General features: G+C 37.9%; 2 long non-coding RNA genes across 4 annotated transcripts in view; one reads left to right on the top strand and one right to left on the bottom strand.

Annotated features, from left to right (window-relative positions):
* The window catches only part of LOC111942041 (uncharacterized), a 242,772-nt gene that overhangs the window by 62,415 nt on the left and 165,958 nt on the right, over nt 1-14,399 (bottom strand). For 2 of the 3 annotated variants that reach the window (XR_015285221.1, XR_015285222.1), the window contains one exon: nt 10,126-10,221. This is a non-coding gene — a long non-coding RNA (uncharacterized LOC111942041). Of the gene's footprint in view, nt 1-4,420; nt 5,528-7,403; nt 7,496-10,125; nt 10,222-14,399 lie in introns of those variants that run through there. The other variant, XR_015285220.1, reaches the window with a different exon arrangement.
* LOC147654446 (uncharacterized) lies at nt 8,632-13,789 on the top strand. Its single transcript, XR_015285223.1, has 4 exons — nt 8,632-8,722; nt 9,569-9,645; nt 9,740-9,783; nt 12,267-13,789. It is a non-coding gene; the product is annotated as an uncharacterized LOC147654446 (long non-coding RNA).

The raw sequence follows: 14,399 nt of genomic DNA, 5'->3' as shown, positions 1-14,399 counted from the left end.
AGAGAGGAAGAAAGAGAGAGAGAAAGAGAGAGAGAAAGAGAGAGAGAAAGAGAGAAGAAAGAGAGAGAGAGAAAAGAGAGAGAGAAAGAGAGAGAGAAAGAGAGAGAGAAAGAGAGAGAGAGAGAGAGAGAGAGAGAGAGAGAGAGAGAGAGAAAGAGAGAGAGAAAGAGAGAGAGAAAGAGAGAGAGAAAGAGAGAGAGAAAGAGAGAGAGAAAGAGAGAGAGAGAGAAAGAGAGAGAAAGAGAGAAAGAGAGAAAGAGAGAGAGAGAAAGAGAGAAAGAGAGAAAGAGAGAGAGAGAGAGAGAGAGAGGAGAGAGAGAGAAAGAAAGAAAGAAAGAAAGAAAGAAAGAAAGAAAGAAAGAAAGAAAGAAAGAAAGAAAGAAAGAAAGAAAGAAAGAAAGAAAGAAAGAAAGAAAGAAAGAAAAGAAAGAAAGAAAGAAAGAAAGAAAGAAAGAAAAAGAAAGAAAGAAAGAAAGAAAGAAAGAAAGAAAGAAAGAAAGAAAGAAAGAAAGAAAGAAAGAAAGAAAGAAAGAAAGAAAGAAAGAAAGATGCACACAAGAACCATAGTTAAAAAAACCCTAAAGCCTTGCTACATTTGCTGTTCACAGAATACTTGATATTTTAAATAAGGAGTTACATGTTTTGTGTGGTCTAAAAAAAGCCAAACAAAACCTTTGGGAACCAAGTACTATCATGGCCAAGCACACAAAGACTCATCCTTTTGTGTCAGGGACTTTCACAGGTGTGTGACCTCAGTGTCATTGCCTTTTGAGCTATTTTCATCTGACACTGATCTTGAACAGCTGTCATGAACATTCCCATGCAATTCCTCATTTCTGGAGTTCCACCAGTAGGCCCAAGGCTTTTTGGAGATTCCAAGAGATCTCCTCCTAAAGAGCTGCACCTTTCTGCCGGCAATTCTGCTTAGTCCTGTTAGCATAGTTTGAAAAAAATATTTAGGGGAAAAACATGAATTTTCCTCTGGGATATCATCTGTGATCATCCTCGAAGCCAGACCTGACCTTTATATAAGGAACACCAGAATTATCCTTCTCCTGCCCAAACTCACAGCCTTCTCCAGGCCCCATTTTTCTGAAAAAATTAACCCTGTGCATTTTAAAATGTGTACTTTTCTGAGCTCTTCCTCTAAACCAGGTTGCCCAAAGCCCCATCCAGCTTGACACATTCATACAGCAAGCAAATATCTAAAATGCACACTTTGCTCCTGGAAAGCAACGAAGAAATGTGCACAAACCCCTTTGATTATGATTGATTGATTTTGATCACACCTCTCCTTTCCACTAAACCCTCATTTACCAAAACCCAGCATTCTACCCACTTTGGCCATTTCTCTCTCAATATTTCCAACTTCCTGATTGTCCTACCAACATAATTTGAGGAAGAAAAACCAAATGGCACAGGCAGAACTGTAAGAGATGGCACAAGGGATGCCATTAGCCCTTGTCACATCCAAAATAAAGAAAAAAGACCAAATCCAAAACTACCCATCTGTGAGAACAGTAGTATTTGTGCAGATTATCTTTGACCATCATGAACAAACAAACACAGAAGTGAGTTATTTGTGCTTGATTTTTATGTCTTGTCATTAACAGTGCTTTTAAGTGGGGTTTTTTGGTGCTGTAAAGATAAATAAATCAAGAAACACACACAAGCAATGCTGTAGCATTGCACTGGGCAATTATGCTTGTAGAGAAGACAAATAGGCAAACTGTTTCAGCAGGATGAAATACTAAATTTTCCACAGTGAAGGATTTGCTGCTGCCTCACAGGGAAGGGGAGTGAGAGAGCAATGGGGAAGTGAAGCAGGAGGGAATTCCACATGTGATTTACTAACACACTCACAGAGCATTTACAGCCATTAAGGCAATCCTTCCTCCAGAGGCACCCAGGAGATTCCTCTAATGCTTCCACTGGGATTGTCAGGGATGAATCCTCCCAGCTTCACACGACTATTATGCTCTGACTGTTTGCATTGTTGTCCCTCTCTCCTGCACATAAATGTAATTCTCATTCCAGCTGAAGGGGTCGTGCAGAAGCAGAGTGAGGAAAGGAAAATTGCAGATTGCTGGTCAGTTAAATTGGGATAATTTTTAATTGCAATTTGCAACTGCTAAATTGCTCAGAAGGTCATCCACACCGAGGAAATGCCAGCTGTCACCACGGAGAGATGATGTGCACATTTATGACTGCAAAAAACAGAATTGAAAAGGGAACTGAGTGGGCAGTGCAGCAATGGCCCTTTCAGCTCCACCATTGATGGTAAACAGAGTCAGCCAAAGAGTGAGTGCCTGGGTAAAGGAGTGTCTGACCTATTCCTGACCTATTTCTGGCCCATTTCTTGCCTCTTTCTGTTACACTGCAAGTTCTGGTATCTGGATACACCCCACTGCCCAAAGAAGAATCTACCCAATTTCTACAAACACACTGAAAACACATTTTTAATTCCCAAACAGACAAACCTTGATCAAATAAAGTATTAAAAGACATATTCTCTACTCACAACTAAGCCCTTCAAAAGAGGGTAAAGTAGGCACATATTCCTCTAGACAGTGAAAAATGAAATTTGGGATTAATAAAACAAAGCAAATTACTCATTTCTCCCAAACCCTACTTAAAAACTGTATTTTCCAGGCAAGACAAAGGGCATACATGGATCACAAATGAAATATTTTATATACAGAAGTCAGGGCTTTTTTCTGTATGCTGTTGCTGCATGGAAAGCACATTTTTCAAAAGAAAAAAGAAAGAAAATGTAAGGAAAAAATTATCAAAGCAGACAGAACTTATTTGTTGAAAGATCATAATTGGTCATAGTATGCAACATTCATTTAGAAACTGTCATTGGCTTGCTAAATTATATATAAGGCTTGCAAGGGATGAAATATTTGTAGAACACAGGTGTTTTTTATCCTCAGAAGCAGGGAAAAAAAACCTCTTCTTCACACTGCAGAAAGCCAAATGCACCACCAGTGTGGATGGAGCAGTTAAAATGAATGTCAGGTATTACAGCATATAAAAGAGCAATCCACACTCCACAAAAAAGAGGTGGATAAATGGATTTCCTCCCTTGGTTTGCCAGAGTGAGAGCTGGCTGGTTTTTAGAGTGTGCTGTAGAACTTTATAAATATGATTTTTGCCCTCTCTTTCTCTCTGTCACACACAGAGGTCGAAGAGAAGAAGCACCTTGAATGGCAGTCAGAAGATATTTTCTGGGAATAAAACTGGTGACCTACAATCAGCTGTGGACATTAATCTAAAGTAATGCATGCTCATGGTTAACAGAATTCTGTTTAATAGCCACAGAATACTGTCTGATGGAGTAGTATTGCAGTGGAACACTGATTTAAGTAAATTACATTGCAGTTACTGAGGTAATAATGAACTAAATAATATTGAGATGGATTTTTTTTCCTAAGTTCCCGATTTGTGCATATAGAGACTTTTTTGTGGGCTTTGGATCTTGCTTTTTTTAAATTATTTTTATTTTTTAATTCTAATTCTTGTCCTAGAAGTGACATGAGAAATGCCACTTCAAAGAAATGAATTAAATATGTTTGAGTTTATAAGGCAGGAGTAGCAGGTTGGCAGGTAGAGCATTTCCCTTTTTGGTCACTGGTAGGAATTAAGTTCAGACAGAGGTGAAACAAGTGTTTCAGTGCTAAGTGAAGCAAGGTAATGCCTTCATTGTATTTGTAATAACTAAATGCTGATGTCCAAATAAAATTTAAAACAAAATTTTTAAAAAAATCCCATAACAAAACAGTTAATGAAGATATCATTATTGTCAGTTTTAAGAGAGAATCTAGAGAAATTCCTGACTCTGCATCTCAGATTTTTGCCATATTTTCAGAGCTCTTCCCTTCCAGTTCCTCAGCTTTAAAATGTAAAAACAACACAGGGCTACATTTTAATCGGCATGGTAGTCAACAATTGAAAAAAAAAAAGAAAAAAAAAAAGAATGAAAAAAGGAAAAAAGAGAGAAAGGAGAATAATTCTGATATTAAACATGACACATTCAAGCCCTTTATCAGTAAAAAATAGTTATTGTCAGACCCCCAGACAATAAGGTCTCTACCTGTGCAGTTCTGAAATATCTTAATTTCAAATTCTGCTTTTCAACATGGAAGAATTCCTTCCAGTAATAAGGAAGAAGATTTTAAAAGTTCTTTTCCATTTGGAGAAAAATGAAATACCCATTTTTCTTCAGGATATAAAAAGACTGTTTTGCTCTGATCGAATTTATTTAAGTTATATTAAAATGCTCAGCATGTTACTTTATTACATATATCCAACGTAATTTCATAATATATTATTTCTGTGAAGAGATTAAATTATTCTGCTTTATGTCTGAAACGTTGAAGAGTAGAGTAAATTCCATTATGGCTGCTGCTCACATGACTTTTATTATTTTTTTTAATGACTGTCAAGGATTGCAATTGTATTGAAGCAGTTGTTTTGGGAAAGAATTTTCCAAAAGTTTGAAGAGATTCAGCTGTAGTTCCATTTCATATTTACCAGGGTTGGTGTGAAATATTTTTGTCACACAGGCACAGGGATCAAGGGTAACGAAATATATGGCAAATCATTAATATTTTTAGGTTTCATTGCAAAGATTAGGGGGACAGGTTATTGAGCAAACATTATTGCAACAATAAGGACAATTTCATTCTTGTAATATCAGTGGCAAATTATTTTTCATCAACTCAACATTTATGCATTTATATCAGTAGACTCTACCCTGACCTAACAGGTGTTTTACATTTTGCTGTTTTGTAAACTCACACAAATGCAGAAGCTGTTTAAATTAAGACTATATTAATTCTAACAACATTTTTCAAAGTCTAAAGAGAACATGGAAGGAAAGACTTCTAAAAAGTACAATTTGCTAGAGCTCCAGCAGTCTCTAAACATCATTTTAGATCAAAGACATTTCAAGAGCTCCAACACCTTTTGTTGCTGGTAGGGGACCAATGAATATTTCTGATTCTGCTGCTGTGTACTAAAGGGGACAAAGATCCAATATAGGTTAAGCAGGTGTCTGCCTCCATGAGAGTAAAGTTTAGCACCCTAATTTGGAAAGAAATGAAAGCAACATTAGTTTCCTTAGTATTGATTTTTGTTTTATCTGATTTCTATCCAGGAAAAATACAGTTACAGAATGCAGATGCAAGCACTGTACTGTGAAAAGTAATTTTACCTTGACATTAAAAATTGTATCAAGGAGTTGAAATGCAGAAATCTTCTCATCAAAGATTTGGGGAATTTATGTACAATTCTGATTTCTGACTACTGAGAGGGATTTCCATCCCAGCCATAACCATGTATTAGCTCCTCATAACACCTTTCTTCCCATCAATACAGATGCCCTTAGAAAGTGAGCCCAAAGTTCTGAACCAAGCAGATGGGTATTTTAATGCTGTGGAGAGGCAGAGCTGATCTGTGAGCAGCAGCTGTAATTCAGCAGGATCACAATTCCCATCTGAAGGACTTCCCCAGGCAGCCAGCCCTGAGTGGGGGGAAAGAAGAAATGAGCTTTTCTGGATGAAGCTGCAGAGCAACAGCAGAAATACAGATTCAGCCCAGTAAATCCCTTTCCCTCCCTGGGGAAAAAAAAGGAGAAACTCTCTCAGATCAGAGTCAAATGAAGGACATTGGCAAACTGCTCATGCAGCCACCAACAACACCCAGAACACAATTCAAATTATGAGTGTTACCTGGTTATTAAATCTAAGAGGTCTCTCTCTGTATCCAGCTCATTTGCTCATATTGGCTATTTTCTCAGAACACATTTCCACAGGGATCCTGTCTTCCTCCTCTCTCTGTGGCTCAGGTTTCATTTGCTGGGAAGCAACCATTCCCAAGGGAAGCACCCAAATGGGAGATTTGATAACTCAGCTTGTTCTGGGAGTAATGTAGATAGAATTAATTTATCCTTTTTTAAATCCTTATTCTTTTACTGCAAAAGCATCTTGATTTAAGGCTTATGTCTAACTTAAAGATCTGGGCCTAGAACAAGTTCAGCTAAAGTACTGTTAGTATAAAAACATAATTTTGCTGTTTTCTATACAAAAATTGAACCTTAACAGGTCTTCAGAGCCCTCCTCATCTTGGTCAGCTCAGAGCTTCTGACATCTTGTGCTGGTCAGGGATTCTGCTGCACAGAAACCCACACAGCCTCCCCCCCAATAACACATAAATTATTTCCTTCCTAGAGAATCCCTTTAAAACAAGAAGAGCCATGTAAAGCTTCCTTATGGGAGGACTTTAAAGTTGGTAAATCCAGACGGTTCCAAAGACTCCTGCAAATTCATTTCTTTGCAAGAAAGGAAGAAGGAAAAAATCCTACATTAATTCTCCAGAGCTATTAAGGAAACAAAGCTAACCTTCTTAAATTGCTCAATGGCAATGAGTATCTCTCAAAACATCTTCATTTAAGTAGTTTAATTTTCTGAACCCAGGTACTATCATCCCACACAAATTTTACTCCAGCTTTTAGAATTCTTTTTTTTTTTCCTTTTCTAATTGACAATATAACTATAAATTAAAATCTGTGTTGGGCCAAAGGTTAAAAATGTTATGGCTATGTACTTGTTCTGAAGTGGGAAGCAAGACTATTATTTTCAGCCAACTAGAGGCTTTTTATGATCTTAGAAAGGTAATTAAAGACCAAACAATAAGAACCTTCCAGTTTTTTCTTTTCACCCTTTGGTTTATTAATACATATAAAGTTTTTAGGGCCAGAAATATTTTCTTATTAATTCTACATTCTGAGCTTGATAAAACAGGCATTCCTTCCACAATTTTACCTCAATACCCACACAATATAGTAAGTACAGGAAAAATTCTCCTAAAAATTTGCCTGCTGGAGAGAGCTAGGAAAATTCAGACGAGTTAAAAAAAATAATCTTTTTTAAAAGTGCAGCTTTTAGTTCCTTGATGACGTGAAATAATTTTAGTTCATTTTGTATCATTTTGGGTAATTCATTCATCTGTCATTCATAACATTCATTCAACACTCAGTAACATTCATCCATTCATCCATCCCCATGGAAGCAGCCTACTGTAAGGGGGAAATTGCAGTCAATAATAAGGCAAATGGTTCAGCTGCTGTTTGCAATAATTTAATTTGTCAAAGACACAGAAGGCTATCAAGCACAGTTTTGACTTCAGGTGCAAGGTAGGAAAGGGAGCCACACTCTGGGCAGTGCCTCTGACCAGACAGGACAATTTAACTTGCAAAAGCAGTTTCCTTGGCTAGGATAAAGTGCAGATGGGCCTGGAAATGAGACATGTTTGCTTGGAATGAAGAAAGGGAAGGGGGAAAAAAACCTACTAAAAACAAAATACTTTCCCCACTGACAGCTACAAGTATATTTACCCACCATCCTCTCATTTAGGTGGAAGTCTGTCCTTCTTTTTGCTTGTGTCAGCATGAAGCTCTGTAGGCATTAGATTGTTGTTTGAGAATGTCACACTGTCAAGAATTGAAACAGTGATGAAGGTAGTCAGAAAGGGAAGGAGGAATATCTATCATGCTAAAGAAACCAGAGAAATAATAGGTGACAGAATGTGTTCTGTGAAATGCTGTTAGGAGCATAATCTTCAGGATGACACTTGTATTTGGATCAGAAACAGAAATCAAATATTCTCATGTGTTTTTAATATCAACTACAATAAAAATGCAGAATTTTTTTAAATTAATGTTGCAAATATTCCTGGAAATATTATTTGCAGAGTAAATACCAGCTTCAAATTCAATAGACTGATAGACTAGCAAAAAAGTGGCAAGGAAACCCTGTAAAACTCTTAGTTTTAGCTTCACAGTTCTTATTTTACCACTGAAATGATCCTTGAACCTACTCCATTATTTCTAGCCTTAGATAAAAATATTTCCCTTTCACAATCATTATACATTGCATTAAACACATCTGTAATTTTAGTCACAGGTGTAATAAGGAAGAACTAACCCCACTGCCATAATCAAAGGCAGGTTATTTCCACAATCTAGAGCTAATCTGGAAGCAGACAGATGGCTCCAAGAAACGCTGCTTTTATCACACAGCTGACAGATGTTTCTGAATGGTTTTTTGGTAATTGTCAGATAACCTTGCCTGTCTCGTGTGTGAGCTCTCCCTTAGATTCTCACTTTAACTGTTGCCACCTTTGTCTCAAAAAACTGAAGCTGACAGCTTGAAGATGGCAAAGTCTTTGCAGTGTGGAATCTTCATCCAGCTGTGGGAAGGAAAAGCAGCTCCAAGAAAGGGCCTGTGAAGCTGTCTGAGGTCAAGGAGGGAGAGCTGGAGCTGCTCTCAGGTAACACAAAGCAGCTCAGGCATTGTCCCCATCCTTAAGTCTGGAAATACATCCCTAAATAACCTCTGAACTTTTTTGTTTTTACTGCTTTAAGGAAGCCAAAAGCCTTACTGCTGTAGTAGCAGTCTCAGTTTGAGATCTTAAGTACAAAGAGAAGATTAAGATTCCAAAGTTAAAAATCAAGCTAGGTGCTGCAGACCCTTAGAAAAAGAGACACATGTGGTACCTCACACAGATGTGTGAAATCTGGCAGCAAACATTGGGAGGCCATAAATGTGGAAGTGTGACAACAAATAATGGTAGGAGAGAAAAACATGGAACACTGCCTCAAGGACTGAAATGTAACAATCTGCATCTAAAGATCATGAAGGCTCTGGAAATTATACTGGTAAGGAAAACTGAGATGATGGATTACTTATAAAATGCTAGACAATTCTGTGAACTATTAAATCAATGAAAAAAATACAGATGTAGATTTTGAGAGTTCACTTAAGTCCAGTCACACAGGAATTTTTGAAACATTCAATATTACTATGTATTATTTGTCACCATTATATGCTTTTAAATATTTGTTTAGCAGACCTCCTGCAGTAGTCTTTATTCTCTCCTTTTAATACTGTAAAATTATTTAACTTGCTGTACACAAAACATATTTAGCAATTATTATTTCACAAAGCCGTGAATTTTGAAATTAGAGTTTCATTTAAAACCTCACCATTTAATAAGCATGAAAACCAGTGTACCTGAGAGATTTCAGTTATTTCACTGTACAGTTAAATCATAGTGACATTATGCTTGCTGGTAAATACTAAAGTTAGTAATGCAGGATTGGCCCAGCCAGATTCATTCATGGTAAAACTCCAACTTAAAAAAAACAATCTGTATAATCTTACAAAAGTATAAAATTAACACTGCTTTCCCCTGGTGAGAAAACAGGTACTCTTGGGTCTTTTTCAGGATTTGAGGGAGGTCTCTGTAAACCTAAACTGACAAAAATTCAATTTAGAGCCAAATTCTGAATTATGTCAACTGAGATTCCAGCCTGCTGCCAACTATGACTTCATTTCCAGCAATGCTTATATTTCCACTTCATGAAAGCTTCAAATTGAAGAGGACTTTGAACAACAGTTGGGACAAAAACCCCTAAATATAGATATTTTTTCCTCATTTAAAAAGATAAAGCATGAAAGCAGAAAAATGGGTTTATAATCAGGATTTTGTTCTTTTTATCCAGTCAGTCCAATGGAGATATTTATCCTAAAGCCTGTGAATATTTGAGCAGGTCTATAATCCACTTGGTGCAATGGCCAGGTAATTACCTATGTTTACATGAAAGAAAATTATACTCACAAAATTCAAAATTTGTTTTTACTTGTGTGTGTATTTTTTTTCCAATATTTCTTAGCCTGGAAAGTTATCAAGAAAACCAGACTATCTCCTGGCAATAAGGTAATAGTAATTTGGAGAAGATAGAAGACAGAGCAATTATTTCCTGTGAAGAGAAGTTCACTGAATAGATGGGAGTGCAGTAATTGAGATGAAATTGAGCATTTACAAATGGCACTGAATAGCAGGAAAAGTTCACAAAGCTCTTCTGAGTTGGGCTCTTTCTATGGCTGTCTGCAGTAACAGCTCCAGAGGCATTTGCTTGGGTTTGTTTCCATCTCAAGCACCATTTCTTTCCTTTTTTGAGAGCCAAAAGTCTTGCTCTTGTTCAAGGTTTGCAACGACAACTAAAATGAAAATTATCAATCAGCTGTGGCTGCATTTTTCCATCTGTAAATTACCCACCTGTGAAATACTGGTGTGTAATACTTATAATCACCTTAGATCTTCTAGAATCAACATCTTATCCAGGTTTCTTGCTATCCAGGAACTCCTGTATTTCTGTAATGCAGTGGAAAAAGGGACATGTATGAAATACATACTTTTCAAAGACTTCTTCCTAAAATCATAATTCTTAACCTGCAAGTTTAGATTAATAAGAAAGAGGTTTGGATTTCATTGAGTCAGTGAAAACCAAGCCCTTTAATTATCTGCTGAGTGTTGGGAATTCCCATGCAGACAAGTGTTAGGACCCTGGGCACAGAGAATTTCGTGTTTTCTGTGCTGACAGACACAGACCCACAAGAGAACACTGTGTTTGACCTGAGGCTGTGGAAAAGGCTTCCAAAATTAATAAATAGAACTGAAATTGTGAATGTGTAGTTTAAGCAGAAGTGTATTATATCACTTGGTGGAAAATTTAGACTTTAAGGTTTTAGAATATATGTATGCAACAAGATGGAAGTTTTAGGGTGTTAACCTGCTTTGTTCTTCCTTCTGCTTCACAGATTTTAGCAATATTGTGTGATTAGGTGAAAAAGTCCACAGTCTGGAACACGGGTGTTTGGTTATTGGGTTAAAAGTAAAAATAAATTAGTTGGCATTTGATAATTGGATAGTTCATGCTTAAAAGGCCTTGTGGGTCACCATTTGTAGGTTGTTGTTCTACACTTATTGTGTAGAAGTGCTTACTGTCTGTAAAAATGTAATACAGATAATGTAAAATCAACATCCAAAGTCCAAACGTGAAAACCGCCTCTCTGCTCATCAATTCTCATCCTGGGGAAAAGAACTAAACACTTTCACAGACAAGCACAGAGCCCAAAAATATCTTAAATCAAAATAAATCCACAGGTTTCTCATTTCTTTAATGCAATTATACAGAGCTGAAATTATGTACATTTAGATTAAGGCAGAGAGATAGGACAGAATATAGAGTAATATTTTAAATTGCATGGATAGATAGATAGATAGGTAGATAGATAGATAGATAGATAGATAGATAGATAGATAGATAGATAGATAGATAGATGAAAGCTTTGAAAGTAAGGTCTTTTTCCTCTTAAGAATATTCATCCTTCAATTTTTTTTCCCAAAATGATACCAGTCACTCCATCATTGTCCTTCTTAATCAAATACAGAAATTAAATCAGTGGCACTGATGAGGAAAACCTCAGCAGAAATGTATTTAAGCTTATTACACACCACTTTCTGATTAGAGACCAAACATCACTTCACAGACTGAGATACATGATTATATTTTCAGTTTGGTATGACTGATATGTTTTATTTTCATTTCAACAAATGAAATTTCTATCTAAAAATTAGAACATAAACCAGAACTGAACTGCACTCCTAGGACTGCAGTTTTACAGGAAACTATATGGGTACAGTGTTAAATTTTTGCGTTTGTGCATCTCTTATTTATATAATTAAGTTGCTTTTTCTCAGAAAGATCTAAATGGATTTCAAGAGTTCATGGAGAGAGGAAAAAAAAAGATGTAGATTATTCAATGGAAAATAGCTTTTGGGAACAAAGAAGATCTTTGGAAATTACAGGGTCCACTGGTTTGTTCCCCTCATTATAAATGAAAATCTCATTTTTAAATACAAAATAATATAGTACAGTGATTTATCCCGGACTGCATTTGATATATTTCTGCAACTCTGTTTGCATTTTATTTTTGACCATCCAAAGAGATGGTCCCAGTGGAGGTAAGAAGAGCAATGCTCTTGTACTTGAAACATTTATATTTAACTTTTCCAGAAATTTTCAATCATACAAGAGACTCTGTTGTGAAAATACAGAATGTTTGCAAGATACTCTTCTACATTTAGGAAGAAAAAATAAATATACATGCAAAATATATGCAGAAATAAATATAGTTCTAGTATGAATTATGGCTTATAAATCCATAGTAGTATGATTCCCTTATTAATCAGTTATTCTAAGAAACAGCTTCACTGTATCATTGAATATCTTCATCCTAATACGGATGTTGCAAAAGAAATACTTTATGAAAATTAAGTGTTAAATGTTAGTTAACAGGTTAATTAAACCTTTTAGTTGATTAGATATTAATTAATTTTCAATGTTTTGCCACAAGATTGCCCTGTAGCATTTCACACCAAAAGACAACATATCTTACAAGAGCCCCTCCTGCACTGGTTTATTATTTGCCCTCTGGAGAAAATTTAAATACTTGGGCTAATAAATAGGTAAAACTGCATGTTTTGAACTGCTGAATTTCCCTTCTAATTCTGGAGCTGGAAGGAAGCTATCCCAGGCAAAACAAGCTGGACAGAAGAGACGTTCCACACTGAAACAATCTGCCCTGGTACAGGATGGAAACCAAGCCTACTGCTTTTAGGCTGTGTAAAACAGAGACACAGCACTCTGACTTGCATGGCCACCTTGTTACCTTGACTGAGAGAGAGGGGACAACATTTTGGGGGAGTGGAAGCTTCAGTCTGCTGAATTCCTTCCACAGTGCAAAGAGCCATCACTGACAGAACCTGCCCAAGCGTGTGGCACAGATTTATCCCGCTCAGAGGATGGGGAGCTTCAGCTGCCAGGGAACAGGCTCCAGGAACAGCCATCTGCTGGTGCATTTGGCCCTCACTTCTTCTTTTCCTGGTTTTCAGTCCAGGTCTTGCCTGGTGAGAGGTGTTTCTGCCCTCCCTTCCCCTGGAAGGGCTGGCGTGGGACGCAGAGGAGGAACCCGCAGCGATGCACGCAGCTGCTGTCTGGATGGCATTTTATGAGCCATGATTTTGGGCAAACTGCATGGAGGCAGTCCACAAGTGTAAAATTAAAGTGATCTCTTTGTGGGAGGACCAGAAGCTAACTCCAGCTACCATTTCAGTTGTGTATTGTCACACTGACTTCAGAGCTCCCTGGCAACACTCCCCACAGCTTGCACACTTCTCTGAGGCTTGTATGCACAGCACCATCGCTGGTACCTCCTCACCTCTTTCTCTGCCCAAGATCTTCCCTTCAAAGCCAAATCAGTGGTTTCTTGTGTACAGGACAGCTGGTCCATGGCTGTTGCCACACTGAGCCAAACCTGCCTTTTCCACAGCTCCTTCCAAGCAGAGAAATGACAGCAGCAGTAAATCCACTGGCATCGCCATCCACCTGGATACAATTCCCTGTGGTGGAACAGACACAATGCACTGCCCAGGTGCAAGGGTCATTATCTGTGCCTGTGCATCAGATACTTCCAAGGGATGTGGAGCCCAGAGCAGCACCAGCATTCCCTTCTTCCCCCCAGGTCAGAATTCCTGCATAAAACAGCATATAAGAATAACTATTTGACTTATGTTAAACTCATAAATTGTAAAAATAGGCCCTTGTGAGTCTGCTCCTCTACTTGCTTCAAACACAGCTCACCTGGAACAAATGACTGAAAAATGGCTTTTTCATAAAATCCTGGGTACATCCTTGTAAAGAGACAACAATGAGACTGGAAGGAATTACCTGCAGACAGGCTGTGATGAAATCAGGGCTGTGACCCTACAAAGCACAACACACCTGTGCCATTAAACCTTACATCTCAACCCCATACTATGTCACCATCCAAAGGCCTAAACCTTTGCAATTCTAAGAATTAAACTGCATAGATAAAAATGGAAGTGACCTATTTGCTGTTTATCAATAAAAATAAATAATAAAACAAAAGCTACATTAAAAGAATATTGTAGGAGAAGATGAAATTGTCCAAGACATTGGACAATTGAAGTGTTTTGAATGGTGAAGCAAGCACTACGAGCAGCCCTGATTGTTACATTCCTTTTCATGAGGAGAGATGACCCCCAAAGGTCACAACAAGGAAATCTATCCATTCCAAAGTGGGTGTGTGGTGCCACAGAAAGCTGCAAGGTGACCCTTCAGCACTCAGCCACTTCTCCCAAGGTCTGCCCACGGGAACGAGCCAAAAGCACTTTCTGTACCTGCCTTGCAGGCAAACAGCTTGGCTGGAAGATGAAACTCCCAACAAAAAGAGCTGAAACTCCCAGGCAGCAGATTGGGAGTGCAAAATGAGTGACACACAGTTGTGAGGCACTGAAACTCCTTCTGGGGGATTGCAAGGAAAGGGAGAGGTGCTCACCTGCATATTCCCACTGTCACCTCAGGTGCTCTGCAGGTGGGAGTGACCCAAAGGGCCTCCTGAGGGAACACAGGGGCTGACCACTCCACGCTGAGCATCCCCTGCTCCATAAACACCTGCAGGACTTTG

Source organism: Cyanistes caeruleus, chromosome 3, assembly GCF_971803275.1.
Source record: "Cyanistes caeruleus chromosome 3, bCyaCae1.hap1.1, whole genome shotgun sequence".
NCBI lineage: Eukaryota > Metazoa > Chordata > Aves > Passeriformes > Paridae > Cyanistes > Cyanistes caeruleus.
Note: the sequence above shows the minus strand (reverse complement) of the source record. Positions and strands in the feature narration are given on the sequence as shown.